The 7,112-nt window shown below is 32.5% G+C and overlaps 1 pseudogene; it reads right to left on the bottom strand.

The window, feature by feature from the left end:
• Window positions 1-1,272: 1,272 nt before the first annotated feature.
• LOC114175425 lies at window positions 1,273-5,222 on the bottom strand (annotated as a pseudogene).
• Window positions 5,223-7,112: the final 1,890 nt, after the last annotated feature.

The raw sequence follows: 7,112 nt of genomic DNA, 5'->3' as shown, positions 1-7,112 counted from the left end.
TATTTAATTAAAATATTTTTACCTAATATATATATATATATATGTATATATATATTTACCTAATTTTTTTTAATATATATATATAGATATTTTATTAGTTTTGTTTTCTTCTTATAATTATTTTAAATAAGTAAAAAGTATATCATGATAAAATATATTTTTACTGTTTAAACTACATTTAGATAAAATATGAAACGTTAGTAAAAATAGAAGATTTTCTAATTGTTTTATAAATAATACAGTTTATTAAAAAAAGGGATGTTACATATTACAGATTTTCAAACATATGATTATCATTATAACAAATGTTGAAAATTTAACAAAGAATTATTCACCACTGCTTTCTACATATTGGTAATAGTTTTTATTAGTTCTTCGTCCATAAATTGATCTAAAATATGTTAGTTGGAACTGTGTAATTGACTCTTGTAAACATGTACAATTATGCTGTTTGTTATTAATAATTAGAATAACCTGGGACCTATAGATTTATATTCAGCACTCATTTTCGGATTTGAAATTACATCCAATCCATTCGTTTGTTTCATTGTTGGTATGATAATGCCGTTAGGTTGAAGATATTCTGTTATGTAGTTAGAAATAATATATAAATATTTTACAGTCACATTGTTATGTAATGGAGGTGCATAAATGAATTATCGTGGTGTTGTTAGTTAAATTAAGGATGAGTTGGTGGATGGGTTGGTTTTGTCTTAAATACAGCGTTGCATATGTGGAGTAATGGTACAAAGCAATGGTAAAGCTTCGTTGTTTCGATTGTACTTCCTACACTCGTTCATGTCATTCAGCTTGTATGAACAAAGCAGAAATGGGACCAGAGAACAAAATATGGATCGATCTGGGTAAGAATTACTCCTCCATCACTGTGATTTGCCTATGAATTTGGGGACAATGAAAAATTTGTAAATTTGTCTTTAAATATTCATGAATAAGATAATTACCTACTCTGTCGATCGTTATTGGATTTAGCATATCAAATGTATACCAAATTTGTTTCTGTGATATTTATTCACTTATTGTTTTCAGGAATTCTTAATCTGGTATCTAACAGCGTGGAGATTGATATTTCATTGCTGGGAATTGATATCGTGATTTCCAACTTCCAGCATGGGTAGATGTTTCACGCATCATTGGTCTGCTTAGATGTATGTCCAAATAAAGTAAGTCTCTGCTTCAATGTTTAATACTATATCATATTGCTAAACATTACTGGAAAAAATATTTTGAAATTCATAACAAAAGATTGCTAAGTTATACATTTTGAAAGACTTCTTTGTAAACAACATTTGTTGTTTTGCTGCATCTTTTCTTGTCATTGTCATGGATTAATATCTTTAATCAAGATTTACTTTGAACTCTAGAAACTGCAACGTAGAGCTGACCGTGGCTAAATACGGGTGTCGGCAAATACAATCCGATAAAACCTAGTGACTGACCTTGAGATTTGTTTATTTTCATTGCATATGAGAGCATGATGGGAAATTGCTTTCTAATTAGCTTAAATGGTCATGGGGACTGGGACGAAGACATTGACATTCGAGGAATATAAATTTCTTGTCCATCCTTGTTACCTGTTATCAATTTAGCACTTGTGACATGGTTTGCAAGTCTTGTCACGATCAATCTGCTTCCATTGCATAATCCTGTAGCTTGGTCCAAGTTTCTCAAAAGCATTATAGGTACTCCAATCTTTAGTTTGATCTTATGGTTAGGAAGTCCAGACATACTAAGTGAATTTAGGAACTCAGAGGTGATATTGCTATAAGCATCACTTGAAGTGGATTCATCCACTAAATCAGAGCTAAGATATTATTTTTCTTCCCCTGTAAACAATTGTTAGATATATAAATAAGACTATTATTAATATCAATCATACCAACATGTACCATTATAAATTCATGACTTCCATTGGCATACCTGGAATTAGTGATAACATGTATTCATTGATTTGATTGACAATCTCAATTCTACTTGCTAATATTGCTCTGCTCTGCAAAAATGATTCTTCTGTGTACTTGTGAATTAAATCTGGATATGTTGTATTCACAATTGCCTCTATCGAATCATTGAACTTTGAAATCAGAAATTCCTTAGGTATTTCGACTTCTACTAAACCGTCATTTGGTTCTTCTAACTTACCATCACCAATTTTAACAATCCAATCTGAGAATTCCTGAATCTCGGATGCAGTACTACTTTGTAAACCTCGTTGTAGCATACGCATATTTTTTGTCAATGTTAGAACTTCACAGTGATCCCAAAGATAAGATGCATTAATTGTGGAATTTAAAATATCAGACCTGCTACCTCCAAGAATAACAGGAAGGATTTGCCTAAAGTCACCTTCGAATACTATCACTTTTCCACCAAAAACAACATTCTCTTTTGTCATACCACTCATTATGTCATTCAAAGTTCTATCTAATGCTTCAAAACAATATTTGTGTGCCATTGGAGCTTCATCCCAAATAATAAGTTTAGCTTTCTTTAACAACTCCGAATCTTCAAATCCTTGTTCGATATTGCAAACTGAATTATCTAATGTTGGTACTGGTATCTTAAATTTAGAATGCGTTGTTTGTCCTCCTGGTAGTAATAGAGAAGCTATTCCACTTGAAGCAATTGTTAGTACAATTTTTCCTTCAGAATGAAATGCTACTGACAGTGTTCTCCACATGAAAGTTTTTCCAGTTCCACCATATCCATATAGAAAGAATACTCCTTCTTGTTTATTTAGAACGGCCTTACTAATCTTTTAAAAAAATTGCTTTTCTTCACTTGAAAGAAATTGTTATGACAGTTGTTAAATAATGTCATTTTCGTTTAAAGTAATACAATAAGAAAGAACATAGATTCTGAACCTGTCATTGATCTTAAGTTGGATTGGAACAATTCTCGTTGCTCAGCAATGTTATAATTCAGTTCTGCATAAATAAGCCTATTTCCACAATTTTGGACAACAAAATCATTTGGGTATGGCATGGTTGGGAAGATCTTTAAACTGCTTCTATTATCTTCAAGCAATTTTTCTATCTCGATCAAAGTCAGGTTTTGGAGCATTTCTGTTCCAATGGTTAAATTTGCGTACAAATAATTTATAGAATTTCTTGTTACTTTGGAAGAGACAATCTCGTAATCCAATTCATGTGTAAATAAACAAAATAGATATAACCTGCAATTCCGGAAATATTTCTCTCTCTTATAGCTTCGACATATTCTGTATCATCTGTTAAAATTCCTAGAGCTAAACAAGCTTCTCTATATGTAGAATATGTTACATTGTTAACTGTGCTGATATCTATGTACGATGTTGCACCTTTTACATGGGTTAGCATTCTTCTAAGATAAAACACTTCACTAGTACTTGGAGGTACCTAAATTAGCCTTCCAATAGTATTTCCTGTTTTCCTTGGTTTCCAACATCTATCTTTCTTTACATAAATAAATTTGGAAACGAATTCAGCATATGTTAGCTTTCTGGCTTCTGCATATTTCTTATTACATTTCATCCAGCCTGTAAAAATTGATTCTGAAACTGTTGCTTTTCCCACAATATCATCCATTTTGTCATCATCCTTAAAGTACACTGCCTGTTCTCTCGATAGATGAAAAAATAATCTTTCTACTACTGGATTTTGTCCATGAATGGGGAATGAAAATATTCTCCAACATGCCTCGCATGGAGATACGTATCTGTAGTCCAGATATTGTTTGATTTCATCTACTGGTTGTTTATTCAAATATGCTTCGTTCTATTGTGGAACTATGGCAGCCGTTATTTTGTCGTAACCTTTGTTGATATACTTAAATAAGTAATTGATCGAAGTACTGCGATTACACCATTCAACATTTATATGTGCTTGGTACTTAAGAAGTAGTTTAGGGTTGTAAGGAACCACAGAACGGTTATCAAGGCAAACACCATTCTTTGTCACAGTTAATGAATCGTTCCTTATACGATAATGTGGATATCCATCTTCTGATACACTGGTGGTGTTCTGAAAGTTTTTTGGATATGGGCGCAAGCATTTTCCATTTTTTATGCAAGGCAAGGATCTATTTATAGTACCACAAGGATCGTGTATCATGTGATCTAGAACACATTGATGTAGTTGAGGACATGTAATTGGACACGGGATTTCAGCAGAAATCACTTTGTCAATATCATCAGGAGTTGGGTATTTACTGCTCGGATGCAAAAAGATGAGCAAGTGTGCATGAGGTAGGTCGCGCTTTTAAAATTCTATAGTATACATGACTACAAAATAATCATAGAACAGTTAGTATAATACAATTATATCATTATTCATAGAAGGGATTACTTACATGCAATAGTTCGGCCCAATAAATGATTTTTGGTAAGATCTATGAGAAGTTGTTCGAATTTAATCTTGAAGACCCTTGAAACTATATCAGGACGATCGGTTGAGGATAACTTTAACTTTTTCAATGCTCTAGTAATCTTTGGCCATTTAGGATTGCACGTGAAAGTTATGAAGAGATCTGGAAATCCCATATAACTACATATTGTCATTCCATCAAAATACAGTTGGTCCATAAATCTTCTACTACCAATAAAAGATGAAGGAAGAACAACCCTCTTTCCTTGTTATGATCCTTTGTGAACTACCTGAAGCTTGACAGATGTTATTATATTTATCAACCCTTAACTTAGATTCCATCATTGTATATCCATCAACAATGAATTGTTGAAAAAGTCGTCTAGATATAACCAAAATTAATGCTTCTGAGTGTCTTGTTTGCAACCTGAAACAAAACCACTCCCTAATTGTCAGTCTATTTCTTTTCTGGTTGATTCCTGGTCTATCACGATGATTGACATCATGTCTATATCCATCTTCCCCATATGGAAATAGTAAAGGATATTGAAACCCTACGTAGCTTGTGTGCAATTCATTTATTCTTTGTAATTTGCCGGATTGCTTTTCCATTATGATGTCTCTACCTGAAGCAGTATCAACATCTTCAACAATAAGGACTGCAACTTCTGAAACATTGGGAACATTGTATATCCTTCCATCTTTTGTCCTGTCTGCAATAAGTCTCAATTTCAAATCATCAAATGGTTGGTTCCTATATCTGTCCCTTGCCATTCTAAATGATTTAGCATGAACATTGAACTCATTGAGCATCTTTTTTAATTTGCTGACAATTTCCAAATCAATATTATCTTGATTCATGCGAAGAGTAAGAGCTAATATAAGTACTTGTTCAACTTTGTTTAAGTTCAATAGAAGAAACTTTTCATGTACCTTAATGATTCCATTCTATTTTGAACTTCATTTTCGGTGTCGTAAATATATAGTTGGGCAAATTTGGAAGCCCACCGGGTACTGGTAAAAGGCTCCCTATTCTATGACAAGATTGACCTTGGATTCTTAAATTGGGCGGTCCTTTTCCATTATTAAAAGTTCTGTCAACTTTAGCTCCAGGAGATGTAAAGGCAAACATCATATTGTATGTCCTAATATGACTTTGATAGTTCTTGCTTTCTTTGGATTCATTGTCAAATAACAAACGTTGCAAAACAATTGGTGGCTCTTTTAGAATTGGTAGTTGAACTTTACCATTATCGCAACACAAATGGAAAGTCGGACTTACACATCTCCTGGTCTTTTTAATCCTTTCCTCGTACCACATGTAGGCCTTGCATTCCCTGCATATGAATATTGGATCTCCAATGTCTGCGTACACTGTGTATATTCAAATATACTCTTACTAAATGAAGTACAATATACGAATAATAAAAATTATAGGTATTATATAAAATCTTATCTAGGATGCATGGGCTGTTCGATTTCCCAATCTTGTGCTATAGAGTCATGTTCCATGTCTTCGTTCTGGTCAGGTGGTGAATCTGAAAAAGGTTATTCGTATATGTCAAACATATAGTAAAAATTTCAACAATCTATAAATAATATACTACCAATTTAGAAAGTATTACCTCTAACGATATTCTCAATCTGGGGAGTTGTACTTTGATGTAGTGCAACATCTTGTACTATAGCATGGGATGATGACTCACCTGTTGAACTTTGACGAAACTCTGATGAAAACTCTATTGCAACTTGAAACTTCTGAAGCAGATTTTGGCGATGAAAAGTCTCATTATGAAATCTAAAGCTCATAGCATTAGTTTTCCTTTGACGTGGTTGTTGATTATAATTTCCTTCGATATAGTTATTTGGTTCAATCTGCCGATTGAAGAAATCCATCATTGTAATATCAGACAGTGGTGTACAATTCATTTTCCTTCGATGATCTTCATCATGTAGTTCTCTATGAGTCTTCTCTACACATTTCATTTTCTTTTCTTTGAGCATCAACTTTCTTTTTAGTCTTGCATTTGCGCAAGATGCATTGGGCTCCATCATCAAACTGTTACTAAAACAATTATGACAAATAATATTGTTGTTCATACAAAATCATTGTACACATTTGTATTGCATATTGTATTTCAAACCAAACACAATATTTGTTTTACATTGACGAATTAAAAACTTCTCCCAGTCCATATTTACTATCTTGTTGTTGCCACAAAGCAGGTAACAATGATATAGAAATAAAAAAAATAATACAAGAACACATTGTACCTGAAACTTAATCTAGTTGATTTCTGGATTTGGTCTTCCTATAACTCTTCTATGTTTAAGTCTTTGATATACCTGAAGCTTTGAAACAAAATATCTTAAGCAAACTTTTAGATGAGGGAAAATATAAATTGCACGCCAAATTAATTTTATTTGTTTAGTTTATTGCATTTAATCCTTTATTATCGAAATGATTGATTGTATAGGATGGGGCAGTTGAACCCCTAAAAGTCATTCTGCATGTACTTCATTCATCCAAATGTCTACATTTATTAATGAAGGTTTTCTTTTTTTAAATAATTTTTATAATTAAGTTAAAAAGTAATGATGGTTGGCGTAGAACCTTCCATTCGATGAGTTTCAAGTTGTTTCAGAGTTATATATAGTCTGTTACTATTCACTTCTGCATTGTCCAAAAAACTTTCGAACTTCACCAACCAAATTTTCTGAAATGTCGAATTCTGAGGCAAACGAAAACAA

Source organism: Vigna unguiculata, chromosome 3 (genome assembly GCF_004118075.2).
Source record: "Vigna unguiculata cultivar IT97K-499-35 chromosome 3, ASM411807v1, whole genome shotgun sequence".
Lineage (NCBI taxonomy): Eukaryota > Viridiplantae > Streptophyta > Magnoliopsida > Fabales > Fabaceae > Vigna > Vigna unguiculata.
This window is presented reverse-complemented; position numbering and strand designations above follow the sequence as displayed.